This window comes from Hyla sarda, chromosome 1 (assembly GCF_029499605.1).
Source record: "Hyla sarda isolate aHylSar1 chromosome 1, aHylSar1.hap1, whole genome shotgun sequence".
Lineage (NCBI taxonomy): Eukaryota > Metazoa > Chordata > Amphibia > Anura > Hylidae > Hyla > Hyla sarda.
In genome coordinates, this window is record NC_079189.1 from 194,414,967 (window position 1) to 194,434,875 (window position 19,909).

At 43.3% G+C, this 19,909-nt stretch overlaps 1 protein-coding gene across 1 annotated transcript in view; it reads left to right on the forward strand.

Moving 5' to 3' along the window:
- The window catches only part of LOC130303493 (NLR family CARD domain-containing protein 3-like), a 103,347-nt gene that overhangs the window by 36,228 nt on the left and 47,210 nt on the right, over positions 1-19,909 (forward strand). The gene's annotated exons all lie outside the window — the stretch shown is intronic.

The window sequence follows — 19,909 nt, forward strand, 5'->3', positions numbered from 1 at the left end:
TGTGCAGTGGTCTAAAAACTGTAGCTCTCCAGATGTTGCAAAACTGCAATTCCCAGCATGCCCAGAAAGCAAACAGCTGTCTCGGCATGCTGGGTGTTGTAGTTGGGTACCTCCAGCTGTTGCATAACTACATCTCCCAGCATGCCCTTCGGTGATTAGTACATGCTGGGAGTTGTAGTTTTGCAACAGCTGGAGGCACACTGGTGAAAATATTGAGTTAGGTAACAGAACCTAACTGAAGGTTTTCCAACCAGTGTGCCTCCAGCTGTTGCAATAGTACAACTCCTAGCATGCACGGTCTGTCAGTACATGCTGGGAGTTGTAGCTTTGAAACAGCTGGAGGTTTGCCCCCCCCCATGTGAACGTACAGGGTACATTCACATAGGCGGGTTTACAGTAAATTTCCTGCTTCAAGTTTGGGCTGCGGCAAATTTTTCGCCGCAGCGCAAACTCCTAGTGGGAAATTCACCGTAACCCGCCAGTGTGAATGTACCCTAAAAACACTACACTAACACCTAATAAAGGGTAAAACACTACATATACACCCCCTTACACTGTCCCCCCCAATAAACAATTTAAAACGTCTTGTACGGCAGGGTTTCCAAAACGGAGCCTCCAGCTGTTGCAAAACAACAACTCCCAGCATTTCTGGACAGCCACTGACTGTCCAGGCATGCTGGGAGTTTAGCAACAGCTGGAGGCACCCTGTTTGGGAATCACTGGCGTAGAATACCCCTATGTCCACCCCTATGCAATCCCTAATTTAGTCCTCAAATGCGCATGGTGCTCTCTTACTTCGGAGCCCTGTCGTATTTCAAGGAAACAGTTTAGGACCATGTAGGGGGTATCGCCGTACTCGGGAGAAATTGCACTACAAATTTTGGGGGTCTTTTTTTCCATTTACCGCTTGTAAAAAGGAAAAGTTGGGGCCTACACCAGCCTGTTAGTGTAAAAAAATATTTTACACTAACATGCTGGTGTTGCCCCATACTTTTTATTACCACAAGCGGTAAAAGGAAAAAAAGACCCCCAAAATTTGTAACGCAATTTCTCCTGAGTACGGAAATACCCCAGATGTGGGCATAAAATGCTCTTTGGGCACACAACAAGGCTCAGGAGTGAGAGCGCACCATGTACATTTGAGGCCTAAATTGGTGATTTGCACAGGGGTGGCTGATTTTACAGCGGTTCTGAAAAACGCAAAAAAATACCCACATGTGACCCCATTTTGGAAACTACACCCCTCACTGAACGTGACATGGGGTATGCTGAGCCTGAACACCCCACAGGTGTTTGACGAATTTTCATTAAAGTTGGATGGGAAAATGAAAAAAATTTATATTTTTTCACTAAAATGCTGGTGTTACCCAAAATTTTTCATTTTCACAAGGGAAAATAGGAAAAAAGCCCCCCCAAATTTGTAACCCCATCTCTTCTGAGTAAGAACATACCCCATATGTGAATTTAAAGTGCTCTGCGGGCGAACTACAATGCTCAGAAGAGAAGGAGCGCCATTGGGATTTTGTAGAGAAAATTTGTCCAGAATTGAAGGCCACATGTGTTTACAAAGCACCCATAGTGCCAGAACAATGGACCCCCGACACATGTGACCCCATTTTGGAAACTACACCCCTCACGTAATGTAATAAGGGGTACATTGAGAATTTACGCCCCACAGGTGTCTGACAGATTTTTGGAACAGTGGTCCGTAAAAATGAAAAATTTAATTTTTCATTTGCACAGCCCACTGTTCCAAAGATCTGTGGGGTGTAAATACTCACTGCACCCCTTATTAAATTCTGTGAGGGGTGTAGTTTCCAAAATGGGGTCACATGTGGGGGGGTCCACTGTTCTGGCACCACGGGGGGCTTTGTAAATGAACATGGCCCCTGACTACCATTCCAAACTAATTCTCTTTCCAAAAGCTCAATGGCGCTCCTCCTCTTCTGAGCATTGTAGTTCGCCAGCAGAGCATTTTACGTCCTAACATGGGGTATTTCCATACTCAGAAGAAATGGGGTTACAAATTTTGGGGGTCTTTTTCTCCTATTACCCCTTGTAAAAATGTAAAATTTAGGGGAAAAACTGCATTTTAGTAAAAAAAAATTTTTTTTTTCATTTACACATCCAACTTTAACGAAAAGTCGTCAAACACCTGTGGGGTGTTAAGGCTCAGCGGACCCCTTGTTACGTTCCTTGAGGGGTGTAGTTTCCAAAATAGTATGCCATGTGGGTATTTTTTTGCTGTTCTGGCACCACAGGGGCTTCCTAAATGCGACATGCCCCCAAAAAACCATTTCAGCAAAAGTTGCTTTCAAAAAGCCAAATGTGACTCCTTCTCTTCTGAGCATTGTAGTTCGCCCGCAAAGCATTTTACGTCCTAACATGGGGTATTTCCATACTCAGAAGAGATTGGGTTACAAATTTGGGGGGGGCATTTTCTCCCATTACCCTTTGTAAAAATGGTAAATTTGGGGGAAAAACTGCACTTTAGTGAAAAAAATTTTTTTTCATTTACACATCCGAGTTTAACGAAAAGTGGTCAAACACCTGTGGGGTGTTAAGGCTCACTGGACCCCTTGTTACGTGCCTTGAGGGGTCTAGTTTCCAAAATGGTATGCCATGTTGGGGTTTTTCTGCTGTTCTGGCACCATAGGGGCTTCCTAAATGTGACATGCCCCCAAAAACCATTTCAGCAAAATTCCCTCTCCAAAATCCCATTGTCGCTCCTTCCCTTCTGAGCCCTCTAGTGCACCCGCCGAACACTTGACATACACATATGAGGTATTTCCTTACTCGAGGGATTTTTCATCTATTACCCCTTGTAAAAATTCAAAAACTGGGTCTACAAGAAAACACCTAAAGGGTTAACACACTTACTGAATGTCATTTTGAATACTTTGAGGGGTGCAGTTTTTATAATGTGGTCATTTGTGGGGTATTTCTAATATGAAGGCCCTTCAAATCCACTTCAAAACTGAACTGGTGCCTGAAAAATTCCGATTTAGAAAATTTTGTGAAAAATTGGAAAATTGCTGCTGAACTTTGAAGCCCTCTGATGTCTTCCAAAAGTAAAAACTTGTCAATTTTATGATGCAAACATAAAGTAGACATATTGTATATGTGAATCAATGTACAATTTATTTGGAATATCAATTTTCCTTACAAGCAGTGAGCTTCAAAGTAAAAAAAATGCAACATTTGCAATTTTTTCATCTAATTTTGGAATTTTTCACCAAGAAATGATGCAAGTATCCACACAATTTTACCACTAACATAAAGTAGAATATGTCGCGAAAAAACAATCTCGGAATCAGAATGAAAGGTAAAAGCATCCCAGAGTTATTAATGCTTGAAGTGACAGTGGTCAGATGTTCAAAAAATGGCCGGGTCCTTAACCCCTTAAGGACCAAGGACGTACCGGTACGTCCTTGGTCCTGCTCTTCTGATATAACGCGGGGTTACACAGTAACCCCGCGTCATATCATGGCGGGCCCGGCGTCATAGTGAAGCCGGGACCCGCCTCTAATAGCGCGCAGCGCCGATCGCGGCGCCGCGCGCTATTAACCCTTTAGCCGCGCGCTCAAAGCTGAGCCGCGCGGCTAAAAGTGAAAGTGAAAGTTCCCGGCTAGCTCAGTCGGGCTGTTCGGGATAGCCGCGGCTAATCGCGGCATCCCGAACAGCTGACAGGACAGCGGGAGGGCCCCTACCTGCCTCCTCGCTGTCCGATCGCCGAATGACTGCTCAGTGCCTGAGATCCAGGCATGAGCAGTCATCCGGCAGAATCGTTGATCACTGGTTTCTTATGAGAAACCAGTGATCAACATAGAAGATCAGTGTGTGCAGTGTTATAGGTCCCTATGGGACCTATAACACTGCAAAAAAAAAGTGAAAAAAAAAAGTGAATAAACATCATTTAACTCCTCCCCTATTAAAAGTTTGAATCACCCCCCTTTTCCAATAAAAAAAAAAACACAGTGTAAATAAAAATAAAAATAAACATATGTGGTATCACCGCGTGCGGAAATGTCCGAATTATAAAAATATATCATTAATTAAACCGCTCGGTCAATGGCGTGCGCGCAAAAAAATTCCAAAGTCCAAAATAGTGCATTTTTGGTCACTTTTTATATCATTTAAAAATGAATAAAAAGTGATCAATAAGTCCTATCAATGCAAAAATGGTACCGTTAAAAACTTCAGATCAAGGCGCAAAAAATGAGCACTCATACCGCCCCATACACGGAAAAATAAAAAGTTATAGGGGTCAGAAGATGACAATTTTAAACGTATTAATTTTCCTGCATGTAGTTATGATTTTTTCCAGAAGTCCGACAAAATCAAACCTATATAAGTAGGGTATCATTTTAATCGTATGGACCTACAGAATACATATCAGGTGTCATTTTTACCGAAAAATGTACTACGTAGAAACGGAAGCCCCCAAAAGTTACAAAACAGCGTTTTTTTTTCAATTTTGTCGCACAATGATTTTTTTTCCCGCTTCACCATAGATTTTTGGGCAAAATGACTAATGTCATTACAAAGTAGAATTGGTGGCGCAAAAAATAAGCCATCATATGGATTTTTAGGTGTAAATTTGAAAGAGTTATGATTTTTTAAAGGCAAGGAGCAAAAAACGAAAATGCAAAAACGGAAAAACCTCCGGTCCTTAAGGGGTTAAGGTATATTTGGGCTGGGTCCTTAAGGGGTTAACTGTCCAGGCATGCTTGGAGTTGTAGTTTTGCTACAGCTGGAGGCACATGATTGGTGCACAGCTTGTAGCAGTGTTGCTGCAGGCTGTGTTCCTCCTGCAGCCTTGTCAATCAGCCATCTCGTGTTCATGACCCTTAGAAATGCTCATGCTGCTGTGGGACTCATCAGTGTCCCAGGAGGTTTGGGGACTCCTAGTGATGGCATTTTCAAAAAGTTTCTGTATCTGACAGTGCCTATTTAAAAGAAATACTAGATGCCAATTTCAAAAAAGGAATGATCCTACACCCAAGCAAGCATGTTTCACAAACATTTTTATAGAAAGCACATATGCAAAATATAGACATTTAGAAACATAACATATAACATCAAACTATTTCCACAGAGAAGAATCTTGTTGCATAACAGAGTAAGTAGGGCTCCTGGGTAATATGGTAATAGGACACTAGAGACAATCTCCCAACAGTGCCAGTTTGAAAAAAGAAAATATGTCACCACTAGTAGTTAGTAGGGATGCAATATAAAATGCAAAGTGCTCTACACAAATACAATAGGCAACCACAGTGTGTCAGATAAAGGTACAAATATTATTCAGAGTACATAAATCATACACAATGGTACAGGGTATCACAGGAGCAACCACCGAACCTGACGTTTCGCATTACCAGGCTTCTTTGTTTTTTTCGTTTGTGAAACGTACACAGAAATAATGTGCAATGTACAACGATATTTGGTTTTGAATAATAATATTCATCATTATCATAATCCTTAATATATTAAACAATAGCCTTGCCATGATAAATTATTATTTCATGTCTATGTACTATGTAACAAATTCAACATTACTGTGATTGATTCAATGCATTCTGTCCATGCACCACTTGGTGGCGCCTAATCTCTGTATATGATATGCATTTTATCCGCCAGTCAGTAGTATGAAAAGTAAGCATCATATATGTGAAGTAATGTGTTTGCATTGTAACCTATCCATGTAAAGCCCACCTCTCCTAATGTGTAGAAGCAATGTGACTGTATAGTCTGTATACTGTGACTGTACACTGACTGTGTATTCCCCTTGTTCTATTATGCATGTTTGTATTGAAAGCTCTTATTTTCACTTTAGTATTCAGACTTAGTGTTTAGTTTTCCTTTACACTCACTTTGTACATAACTAGGTGCTATTAGAATTACATTATCCTTTGTATCTTATTTTTGGAATATTTAATATTCAAATACTGTATGCTACAACATAGCAACATATAAGATATATAACATTAATAGTATAAGATTACAAAGTATTGTATTAGAGCATTTCTCCCATGAAAAGTGATGGCATGTTGCTATTATAGACCATCATTTCCTAGCTATTGGGACCCCCACTGATGCTCACATTTTGCCATGTGCCTAGAATAAGTCTCCCTGTTTAGGAAAAAGAAAGTATACTTGTGATATGCAATAACTATATTAGATGGGTTTTGTGCATTCTATTATCCAATGTAAAATTGCATAATGTACAAAGTATTATAGCTAAAAGATATAATCCATGAAGTATAATTGTATATATGAAAATAGCTTACAAATGGTAAAATTGTTTCCCATTGTATGCCATGCTTTTTATTAGGAATAGCAGAAAGGTGCTCTTTTATTGCCATTTGGCATTGCTTCTTCTGAAGTGTTATTCATTCTGCCTGAATTTATGGGCACTGCTCCCACATCTAACACTGACTTTATGAAATGAACTATTCATATACTGTACAGGAAATAGTCACTTCTATCCGGATGCAAGTTACAAATGGTCAAATACAGTGGACCCTCAAGTTACAATATTTATTGGGTACAGGAAAAACATAGACTAAAATCACTGTCTTGAGACTATAGAAATCTAGTAATTGGTTTCAAAGTGTCAAAAAGATTGAAGAAAAATGACAAGATAACTAATGCACATAAACCAAGTCCTTATGTATAAAATCCAGAAATAGGTGCTAGAAGCTACAAATCACTTCAACTAGTGGGCAAGTGCTTCTTCAGGATCCTGTACAGTATGTACAGTGTACCAGACATACATAATGGGGTCACCCTTACCTGGTGTCCAAAAGCTAGCCCTGGCACAGGTAAAAAGCAGTATAGTACCACACTATACCATACTAGACAACAAATCAGTACATGCACATCAGTAATACATGGGTTTTACCAGTAAATGCCCACTCTGATTGGTTGAATCTTCCAGCCATTTATAATAGCCACCAGTCTGCACTGTGTCTATGAAGCACATGTCATCCATTCAGTGTGAAGATCTGGGGCCCCGTCCTAGAGTCGTAAAGGTCCGGTGGAATCTGTGCACTTCACTGCCAGCCTGGCTACTAGATCTGACTCTTTCACTTCATTATAGTCTATGGAGTAAATGAGTCACATCTTGTAGCTGGCCAGGGGACACAAGTTCACACCATACCCAGCAGAACCTGGCTGTCTTCAGAAGCCAAGAACTGCTGCTAATAGTCACCACAGAGTGATCCCCACTGCCGGCTATTGTAACTGTTTTAATTTCATGGTCAAAACTGTCAGCTGCATTAAAGAGTCTGCATGCATGTTGTTGGTGGTATAGATGCCTGAGGCCTTCTGAAGGCATTGGTGTGAGCTGTTGTAGATCTGCTTCTGAGGTTTTAGCTGGGCGCTCACCTACTGGTGCACTTTTTGAACTCCCCTATTGGTCTAATGTCTGCTATTTTGTGACCCCGTACAATTGTGAGGTTGTATATCATTAGAATGAATCTGTAGTTATTAACTGTGACTATTTTCTACTAGGCAGGAGTTGAGTTTACATAGGACTACATACTAAACAGCCAGTTTATTGGGGACAATTGCACACATTGTATTGGGGTTTGAGTGCCCTGGGGGTGGAATCCATGGCACCCACCCCATGTGGAGTTTGTTTTGCCTTTCATGGGCATATTTTAATTGATTTTAGAGAGTTTTCCATACATTGTGTATTATGTGTAAATAACAAAGTATTGTATTTGTCATTATTTGGTGTGTGCCATCTTGGAGTATTTTTTTCTTTTCTTTCCTTTTTTAAATTGTGAAAGTTTTTAAACACTAGGGCAGCACCCATATGTTATTTATTTGGTTGAGCCCCCACAATTTTTTTTCTAGTTTAGATCTGATTCTATAACCGTAAGCTGACTGTACTAGCAAATTACAGAAAAATAGATTCAATGCATTGCTATAGTAGTGTATTAAATTGCATAAGCAATCAAATTATTATTTATAAATCTTCCCATGGGGGACATAAAAGTGTAGATAAAGGTAAATATTTTTTTAAAACATATTTTTTGTATGCAGAAATGTCCAGACTATTGAAATATAACATTAACCAAACTGCAAGGTGAATGGAGTACACATAAATACTAAACACAAGTTAAAGGGGTCAGAAAATAGCTGTGGCACAGGGAGTCACAACCCTGCCACCCACTCCAAGCATTCGGAACAGAATGTTCCGAACACTGGGGCAGCAAAGTACCCCTTTAAGTACCACTAGCTTTTATGGGTCACAGCAGCTTTGTGTTCTAATACTAAAGTAATAGTGTTCAGAAGATTACATTATGCCAGTGACTTTATATCGGGAAGACACTTAAAAATGATGGACAAAAATGCAGCACAAAACTGTCTGCCATGGAGTATGCTATCATTCAACACAAAACCCCCATTCACTAAGGGCTGTTGCAGTAAATATTTTTAGTGGAAAATCTCCCATAAAATCAGCCCGTGGGAATGTAGGCTTGATCTGCATATGAATTAGGATGGTTGAGAGTGAAAGAAATCAGCATGAATTTGCTATGTAAGATTATAACCATGACATATTTTAACAGTATATAGAGTCCTTGGCTTAGCATCACTTTTGCTTAACCAATAGTGTGACATCTTTTGTACTTGTGTTGAATGTGAATAAATAATTTGTCAATCCACTAGGGGAAAAACAAAGAAGCTGTTTACCATAGCAACTGGTAAGATTTTGTCATTTTAGTGCAGCTTAGATTATTACGACAACATGCAAACTGAATGCTATGGCTGTTACTACTGTATATCCATATCAGTATTGTGGAAAACATTTATTACCAAAATATAATTTTTCTTATATCAATCATTTTAGAAAGCTGTGATATATCTGTTTGCACACCACTTGAGTTTTTCCATGTTGCTGACTGAAAATCTTATTTGCTTAGGGGTGACACCACCGACTGCCACGCTGAACAGTTACTCTGATTCTACACTGGAGGTTAAACACGATAGAGCACCTATAGCAAATTGTGAAAGTTCTAGCGAATGGTCTGATCTTGTGACTCTGAAGTCCATTGGGTCTAGGCTTGTGATGTCTGTCAGAGAAAAGGCACTGCATCAACCTTGTTGTTCAGGGGGTGGTTCAAATCCCTTTAGGCACTATTCATGTCAGAGGGGAATACCAGATGGTGCTGCTGCTTTTACTGCTCCTGCCTCTTGCAGGGATAGTGCTGGCAGAGGAAGTGGAGCCTTGACTCAGCGGAGAGTGGAGACTGGACCCTGGTTCAGCAGGTGTTTGGTGCTGGAAAGCTGTGGCAAGCTGGTTGCGCATCTTTAAATCTAATTTATCATTTCTCAGATGGTGAAAATAATTCCCCCATACATGATAAATACAGAGGGTATCTTTGCTATCCAGTACTCTTTTTCCTTCATGTGTGCAATATGCCTGTCTCTGTTTAAGCAAGAAAGCATAAAGGTCACCATTCTTGTCAGCTTTTCCGAAGCCCCAGTTTGTTCTGTCTCTGCCCTACACTGCCGAGGTTGGTCACAGTGGTCCTCATCATCATTATCATCATCATCATCATTCTCACCTTGTATAGGTTCATCATTCCCTATCTCTTCAACAGATTCCATATCCAAATCCTCCTTCTCAGGTCCCACTTCTTCATTCTCCTCATCCAACTACTCCTCAGGAAGAACATCCATTCTGCTGGCAGCTAGACTTGAATTATTTGCTTCAGAAGTAATATCAGCGGCATCACTAATTCCACTGTTCTCCTTGCTGCCTCTTCAAAAGGTCTGACCATGTGACAGATGTCTCTGATTAGCTGCCAATGCCTCTGCTGAAAGTCAAACTGGCTCCATAAATCATCTGTCTGCTGCACTAAGAAATCTATCACCACTTTATGCTGCTGGTAAAGGCAGTCCAACATATGTATTACTGAGTTCTCCATGTTGAAACTTCATAAAATAAGGAGTGTTGAGAAAGACCATCTTGATGCTGTAGGTCAAGGAGGTCATGTTTAACAGCATAAGAATGGCTAAACTGAATGCTAACTTTCCGGCATATAGCCAGTACATCACTGAGACTGCCACAATCTTTCATGAAATTTTTGATGACACAATTTTGCACTTCTACAAGAGACGTAGATTTTCTCATTCAGGCTTGGCAGATATAATATAGAATGGCAGCACTTGACTTTGAACCAATGAAAGGGGTTGGGGGAGGGTTAGCTATAAAGATGCAAGATGTTCAAACGGGGTTGTGATACTATTTCCTTGGTTTGCTGTAGTGGAGCTTTGGTCTGCACAATGTTGACCCAGTGGGCCAAAAAAGACATATATTGGCCCTGGCCATAGCTACTACTTCAAGTATCTACTATAGCATGCACTGTGCTGCACACCGGCAACTACCTGGGCTGGTAACACCCCATGTAGTCAATAAGATGGAATGGTAGTGCCTGCACCAATACCAACAACTTGGCCACACTGAGGGCACACTGAATACTGTTGCCTGTATGACATAGATTCCCCAATCGAACTGATGGAATAGAGGGGGGGGGGGCATGACACTGATGAATACAAGTGTGTGCTGCCTCTGAGAAGGATCTGGAGGAGCAGCAGCAGCAAAAGAAAAGTTTTTCTCACATTGTGGAGCATCTCGACTGTCTCATGCGGCCTTGGGAGGCTGCTCCATGTGCCTATGTAGAGACTTAGGCCCAGATTTATCAAACTGTGTGAAAGAAAAGCTGTAGAGATTTTCTCACAACAACCAATCACAGCTTAGCTTTCACTTTATCAGAGCTCATTAAGATAGGAAAGCTGAGCTGTGATTGTTAGCTTTGGAAAATAACTGCAGTTTTTCACACACACAGTTTGATAAATCTGGCCCATATTTCCTATACTTGTACCCTGGTTTTGGCTTAGTTTCTGTTTGCAGAGACAGTACAGTGCCATGTTTCCTGCATCTCTTAAGATAGAAAAGAATTTCCAGATGGCAGAATACCAGACAAGTACACCACCACCTGTGCCCCTCCTCTGGTAGGTTTGTATTTCGAGCCTACAGATGCAGCAGTGTCACTGTCGCTTGTGCAGATAAGACAAGCAAGCCTACATCTGTTATGTTTGATAAGTGTTCTGAGGTTACCTCAGCTACGTTCTTCTTCACTGACAGTACCACTACCCTCCTGCTCTGAACATGTCACCTTCTCCTCACCTAGTTCCCACATCTTGTCCAACACTACCGGGCTCAAAGTCATATTGTCACACTCTTTTTCCTCCTTTTGAGAAGACCTTTCAACCAGATTACAAGGGTTGTGCTATTCTCTGAAACCACACAACCCCTGGAAAACAGTGAGAACATTTGCCGGCTGATACTATTACCACCAGGCACCAGGCTGCTGCTGCCACCTTTACTGGTGCTGGTACTGCCTCCATCATTCTTACTGGAAGAGGACATTGCAGGGGTGCTCTGTCCTCCACCACATCTAACAATTCCTTTACCAGATATAGTTTTCTTATTGAAAATATTTGTGGGTTATTTCTATATTTTGGGGGTTATTTGTCACTCACCTTCTAGTCAACTATCTCCCTCAACACTATAAATGCACATTTATTTTAAACCTACCTACAAATGCTATTTTATTTAAGTAGAACAGGGTTTACTCACAGCACTTTTAAATGCATACTTTTGTTTATTCCCAGGTAGAAATGTTTGATTAAACCCAGAAAATAAACACATCTTGTTCTTAGATGGCTTTGCCAAGTTCACTCTTAACAATTTTAAATGTGTAGCTATGTTAAACTCAGGTAGAAATGCTATATGTTCGATTAAAACCAGAAAATACTTGTAACTTGGCCTTAAACACTCAGTCCACGTTCACTGTGCTTTTAATGCAAATTTATGTTAAAATACAGTTCAGCCCATTGCTTTTACTGCTTGCTAGGTATTGTATTGTGATAACTTTTATGTGTTTGCTGGGATTTATAGTGCACCAGCTGAACACAGTACTGCAGGTGACAGGAGGTCACTGTCTGAGGTTATCTCAATGATCAATCTTTGTCCAGCTTTTAATATGATAACTTTTTTGGGCTTGTTCACTGCTGGCTGGGATTTTTAGTACTACTAATTAAAGGGGTATTCTGGGAAAAAACATTTTTAAGATGTCTGATCACGGGGGCCCCTCCCGCGATCACCCTGCAGCACCCGCATAGAAGCTGCGTCTTCAGTTTCGGAAGCCTCCGGGTTTCTGGAACTGGGGACGTGACATCACGCCCTGCCCCCTCCAATCATGTCTATGGGAGGGGGCGTGATGGCCGTCAAGCCCCATCCCATAGACATGAATGGAGGGGGCATGGCGTGACATCCCTAGTCCCGGAAACCCAGAGATTTCCGAAACTGGAGATGCAGCTCCAACATAGAATGCAATTGCTGCAGGGAGATCGAGGGGAGTCCCAGCAGCGCCCCCCCCCCCACAATCAGACATCTTATCCTCTATCCTTTGGATAGGGGATGAAATGTTTTTGCCCGGAATACTCATTTAAAGCTTTGCTCAATTTGCTTTGAAATTCTCTCCAAAATGGTGGCTGCAGTGTAGAGCATAAGCCTCTTAACCTCACCTCTATGCTGTTTTCTTATTGTCCTGGGAGCTGAATTACATATAAATGAAAAAGCTATGATTTAATACCCTGGGGTCATGTGATCTTGTGATAGCTAGATGTATGCTAGGCTACCCTAGGTTTACTAGGTTACCCTAACGTCATCTCAGTGTTCCCAGGACTTCCTCCTTTATTCAGGCTCCAAAACGCCATGTGTTCCTCTTTCCTTCTGCTATTATTATTGTTGTCGCCAAGTTCACGTGAGCTGGCAATGTTCAAAAGTTTGGCGAGCTGCTGCCACTTCAAAGTTCTGAATTAGACCGGGTTCACCAGGCTCTGCTCCTTTATCACTATTCATTATGTTTGTTACTGATTTAAGCAGTAAAGGGAAATGTCCCCCACTCCCCATACAAGTTGTTTTGAACCCTTTTTGTGCATTTCAATATCTGTCCTGATGACCTGATGAAGGGATATCATTCTAAAAAAGTGTTATCTTTTAGACATTTCATGGATTCAATAAATATATGGAATTACATTGTCATCCTGTAGCACTTGTAGGTTTTGCCTATACGCTTAATACATTTGCACATCTTACTTAAGTGTCCTTAGCCCAGCCTTAGCCACCCCCTCCCCTTTCTAGTTCTGTAAAATGGATATTATACTTATAACTTTTTTCCACTATTATGTACAGTTACAGGATAGCGATATGATGTGCTAAATACAGTATGATCACATCTGCACAAGGCATACAATAAATATATTTCCTAGGTATTTTTATTCTACTCTTTAACCACTGTGTTTCTATGGTGACATAGCCGCTGTACACATGCCTCTGCAAACAATTTCCCTCATCTTTTAATCTCACATATTTTTCTCACTTCTAAAAATAAACAACGGAAATCATCGGATATGATATATTATTTATTAGACTGACACAAGTATATACTCATATTTCCTTATACAGTATAGCTGGAGTCCAGGTTCTTAATTTATGCAGGAATTCATTTTTAGCAATACGCTTCTGCTGGTCTTCACCCCAGGTGCATTGCTATGGTACCAAGTGTAAACCCTCAGGCTCTTATCACACAGACTACAGAAATACTTATTGTGAGACTAGAGATGATCAGTACATTTCTCTTCTATTCTAACCTAAGGGGACTATGACTTATATATTTTTTCTTTTGTACTACAGAAGTAGCAGAGCTAGATTTGTAATGTGCGGTTGGTTTTACACACACAGGTGGACATTTATCATTTCTCATGCCTATATTTTGGCATATTTTTCATAGCAATCTTTTGTATGCATTTACACCATATTGGGTGCATTTGCGTCTGAGTTGACACTTTTGCTTTCTGACAGATGTTGTACAGTATGGTTTTTAACATGTTTATTATTTGCAACTCCAGAAATCAGTGTAGAAATCCAAAAGTAAAAAAAAAAGTGACTAGAAAACGTACCAAATTAATTATACACATGATACACTAAAATGATAAATTTTGCCTAATTGATATGCGTATCAGGGGACAAGCTAGAAAAGTGGAGTGGGAAAGGTGCAAATCATAAATTTTAACCCATTCCCGCCCTACGGTGTCCATTTTAGGACATTGCCAGTCATCAGCCGTAACTCCATCCTGCGTTAGGTGAAACGGCGTGCTGCCTCCTCCCTCACACCAATCGCCGTCATCCTTCAGCCACAACTCCCTCCTCCCTCATCCGAAACTCACTCGTCCAAAACGCCGTCATGCCTCAGACGATTCTCCCTCAGACGCAACTTCCTGCCGCATAGCAGAGCCGACGCTGCACAGCATGTATAGCAGAGTCAAAACTGTGAAACTTGAACGTGTGTACTACAGACACTACATGTGCTACAGAGTCTGTATAGAAGAGCCGACATTGAATAACGTGTACAGCAGAACCCGCATAGCAGAGAGCCGACAATGACTCAGATCTCTGCTACACGGCAGGAACGTTTTTTGTCTAAGGAATGACGGAGTTTTGGATGAGATACTTTAGGATCACAAAGGAGGGAGGAGGGAGTTGCTGCTGACACCTGACGGAGAGTGGCCCGAGGGAGGAGGCGGGATGCCGTTTGACCTGACGGAGGACGGAGTTACGGCTGACGATGTCCTAAAATGCATACTGTACCGCCCTATGAAGTATAGTTGTGTGATGGGTGAGAATAAGTTTACACGAAATAATGTACATTTATGCCATTTTGCTTTTCTGGTCTTTAAAGCGCACCTAGGACCTGCACCTGCTTTACAATCAGTGAAAAAATGGCTGCTGAAGGACTCACCTCTAATGCCAGGCAGCGGCAATAGTAATACTTGTATATTTGAAATATGTTTAATTTTACATTCTGCATCAGTTTAGACTTATTTTTCTTAACCCCTTAAGGACTCAGCCCATTTTGGCCTTAAGGACTCAGACAATTTAATTTTTACGTTTTCATTTTTTCCTCCTCGCCTTCTAAAAATCATAACTCTTTTATATTTTCATCCACAGACTAGTATGAGGGCTTGTTTTTTGCGCGACCAGTTGTCCTTTGTAATGACATCACTCATTATATCATAAAATGTATCGCACAACCAAAAAACACTATTTTTGTGGGGAAATTAAAACGAAAAACGCAATTTTGATAATTTTGGAAGGTTTTGTTTTCACGCCGTACAATTTATGGTAAAAATGACATGTGTTCTTTATTCTGAGGGTCAATACGATTAAAATGATACCCATTATCATATACTTTTATATTATTGTTGCGCTTAAAAAAAATCACAAACTTTTTAACCAAATTAGTACGTTTATAATCCCTTCATTTTGATGACCTCTAACTTTTTATTTTTCTGTATAAGCGGCGGTATGGGGGCTCATTTTTTGCGCCATGATCTGTACTTTTTTTTGATACCACATTTGTATATAAAAAACTTTTAATACATTTTTTATAATTTTTTTTAATAAAATGTATTAAAAAAGTAGGAATTTTGGACTTTTTTAATTTTTTTTCGTTCACGCCGTTCACCGTACGGGATCGCCGTGCTGCGGGCGATCCGATCGTTCATTTAAATCGCGAACTGCCGCAGATGCCGGGATCTGTATTGATCCCGGCACCTGAGGGGTTAATGGCGGACGCCCGCGAGATCGCGGGCGTCGGCCATTGCCGGTGGGTCCCTGGCTGCGATCAGCAGCCGGGATCAGCCGCGCATGACACGGGCATCGCTCCGATGCCCGCGGTTATGCTTAGGACGTAAATGTACGTCCTGGTGCGTTAAGTACCACCTCACCAGGACGTACATTTACGTCCTGCGTCCTTAAGGGGTTAATGGGACAACCTTTGTGAATGTATTAGCTACATATAATATATATATATATAGGAGGACGGCCACGTGAGGTGGTTGAAACGTCGCTATTGCTTTTTGGTGATAAATAAAAGTCACTATTCTTCACTACGCTGGAGTGCTGCTGCGTTTACTTGGTTGCTGTATTTCATCGGGGCCCGAGGACCAGGGCCCATCCACAGCCTGCACCCACTGCACCTAATTCAACTTGAGAGTGCTGCTCCACCTGCTTCTCTCTCTCTCTCTCTATATATATATATATATATATATATATATATATATATATATTTATTTAGAGGCATATAATGAAAGATGTTCTTTTCTTCTTATTTTGTGTTTTATTTGTCTATTTTTTTAATTAAGAGCTTAGCCATTCATTCTACAGGGAAGGAGAGGGTGATCTGTGAGCAACAACTATTGTGTTCACCTCGGTTATCCTTACACTGGAGTCAAAATTTACTGTAATCCTGTCCTTGATTCTAAGAAGGACACTTCTGAGAAATGGTCTGTACAGAGCAGGAAGTCTCAGCTTATTTTTAGTCCAAGTGGCCTAGTGGACAGATGTCAGTCAGGCTGGGGCATGTGGTCTGTAATTTGGATACAGAAAAGCCTGTGTTTGGTTTGGGGTTACAACTGGATCTTTAAAGGGTTTTATTACAAATACAAATAAGTGCAAAGCAAACCTAACTAAAGGATAGGGGTACATGGAAAAAGGGAAAGGTGAAAGGAATGGTGCAGAAAGCAATATGGAAGTGCCTAACTAATCATTAGTGAGTAAACTTTTACATCAGTCATCTAAACGCACACATTGACCATACATTGCCCATCTATGGAACACCTAAATACCCCCAGTCAATCAGAACAGTTCCTCTACATTCTGTGGACAAAGTTGTAGAGCTCAATACCTCCTGTAGGCGGCATGCTTGCATTGGAATAAGTCCTTTCGATGACCCATGGGTTGGGGGTCTCCTTTGTTGCCCAACACTTTCTACTTGGGGATATCAACATTTAACACTTGTCATCATATTTAGAATACTGATTTACAATATTTTACTGTGACATTCGCACTGGATATTGTCACGATGCCGGCTGGCAGGTAGTGGATCCTCTGTGCCAGAGAGGGATAGCGAGGACCGTGCTAGTGGACCGGTTCTAAGACACTACTGGTTTTCACCAGAGCCCGCCGCAAAGCGGGATGGTCTTGCTGCGGCGGTAGTGACCAGGTCGTATCCACTAGCAACGGCTCACCTCTCTGGCTGCTGAAGATACTGAAGATAGGCGAGGTACAAGGGAGTAGGCAGAAGCAAGGTCGGACGTAGCAGAAGGTCGAGGCAGGCAGCAAGGATCGTAGTCAGGGGCAACGGCAGGAGGTCAGGAACACGGACTAGGAACAGACAAGGGAACGCTTTCACTAGGCACAAGTGCAACAAGATCCGGCAAGGGAGTGCAGGGGAAGTGAGGTAATATAGGGAAGTACACAGGTGATCACACTAATTGGTAATTGGGAAGATTGGGCCAGGCATCAACATTGGTGCACTGGCCCTTTAAATTGCAGAGACCCGGCGCGCGCGCGCCCTAGGGAGCGGGGCCGCGCGCGCCGGGACAGGACCGACGGAGAGCGAGTCAGGTACGGGGACCGGGGTGCGCATCGCGAGCGGGCGCCACCCGCATCGCGAATCGCATCCCGGCTGGAGGCGGTACCGCAGCGCACCCGGTCAGTGGATCTGACCGGGGCGCTGCAGCAACGAGGATGAGGCGAGCGCTCCGGGGAGGAACGGGGACCCGGAGCGCTCGGCGTAACAGTACCCCCCCCCTTGGGTCTCCCCCTCTTCTTGGGGCCAAAGAACCTGAGGAAAAAAAAGTAAATTTTTCCGTGATGAGGTCCGATGCACATTAGGAGGGGTTCTGTGCGGAAACGCATGAGACAGTCCAATCTTTTATTGTTAATACAATAGATGTAGAGGGGTCTGGCGAGACTGGTCACAGGGACGTAGAACCTGTTGATAGGAGAGGCCAAAAAAATTTTTCCTGCAGATCCGGAATCCAAGGAGACCAAAGTAGAGAAGGAGAAGGTAGAGGCAGATATCCGCACAGGCACAGTAAGGCGTGGAGAAGCAGAGTTGACATCAAGAACTGTGTCACCTTTGTGCGGAGTCAGCGTACGTCTTTCCAGGCGGGGAGGACGGATAGGACAATCCTTCAGGAAATGTTCGGTACCGGCATAGTACAGGCAAAGATTCTCCATGCGGCGTCGTGTCCTCTCTAGAGGTGTCAAGCGAGACCGGTCAACTTGCATAGCCTCCGCGGCGGGAAGCACAGGAACGGATTGCAGAGGACCAGAGGAGAGAGGAGCCGGGGAGAAAAAACGCTTCGTGCGAACAAAGTCCATACCCAGGCGGAGCTCCAGACGCCATCCGGAAGAACGCATGTCAATGCGAGTGGCAAGATGAATGAGTTCATGTAGGTCAGCAGGAGTCTCTCGTGCGGCCAGAACATCTTTAATGTTGCTGGATAGGCCTTTTTTAAAGGTCGCGCAGAGAACCTCACTATTCCAGGACAACTCGTAAGCAAGAGCACGGAACTGAATGGCGTACTCGCCAACGGAAGAAACACCCTGTTCCAGGTTCAGCAGGGCAATCTCGGCAGAAGAAGCTCGGGCAGGCTCCTCGAAGACACCACGGACCTCAGCGAAGAAGGACTGGACTGTGGCTGTGGCAGAATCATTGCGGTCCCCATCAAACTTGTCCGGCAGGGACAAGCAGGGGTTAAGAACGGCCGGTTGCTGCGGAGGAGTTGCAGGAGCCGGTGGAGGAGATGGTTGTTGCAGCTGTAGCTGTGACTGAAGTTGCTGTATCTGCGGCAGCAGCTGCTGTGACTGAAGTTGCTGTATCTGCGGCAGCAGCTGCTGTAACTGTGACTGAAGACGCTGTGTCTCGGAGATCAAGTATGCCAGCTGTTGATCTCGTTGGGCGATCTTTACGCCAAATTTGTCCGGCAGGGACAAGCAGGGGTTAGGAAGGACCGGTTGCTGCGGAGGAGTTGCAGGAGCCGGCGGAGGAGAAGGTAGTTGCAGCTGTAGCTGTTGCTGTATCTGCGGCTGCAGCTGCTGTATCTGTGACTGAATACGCAGTGCCTCGGAGGTCAAGTATGCCAGCTGTTGATCTCGTTGCGCTATCTGTTGCGACTGCTGGGCGATCTGACGAGCTTGCTGGGCGACCAGCGTAGGGAGGTCAGCGACAACTGGCAGAGGAACTTCAGCGGGATCCATGGCCGGATCTACTGTCACGATGCCGGCTGGCAGGTAGTGGATCCTCTGTGCCAGAGAGGGATAGCGAGGACCGTGCTAGTGGACCGGTTCTAAGACACTACTGGTTTTCACCAGAGCCCGCCGCAAAGCGGGATGGTCTTGCTGCGGCGGTAGTGACCAGGTCGTATCCACTAGCAACGGCTCACCTCTCTGGCTGCTGAAGATACTGAAGATAGGCGAGGTACAAGGGAGTAGGCAGAAGCAAGGTCGGACGTAGCAGAAGGTCGAGGCAGGCAGCAAGGATCGTAGTCAGGGGCAACGGCAGGAGGTCAGGAACACGGACTAGGAACAGACAAGGGAACGCTTTCACTAGGCACAAGTGCAACAAGATCCGGCAAGGGAGTGCAGGGGAAGTGAGGTAATATAGGGAAGTACACAGGTGATCACACTAATTGGTAATTGGGAAGATTGGGCCAGGCATCAACATTGGTGCACTGGCCCTTTAAATTGCAGAGACCCGGCGCGCGCGCGCCCTAGGGAGCGGGGCCGCGCGCGCTGGGACAGGACCGACGGAGAGCGAGTCAGGTACGGGGACCGGGGTGCGCATCGCGAGCGGGCGCCACCCGCATCGCGAATCGCATCCCGGCTGGAGGCGGTACCGCAGCGCACCCGGTCAGTGGATCTGACCGGGGCGCTGCAGCAACGAGGATGAGGCGAGCGCTCCGGGGAGGAACGGGG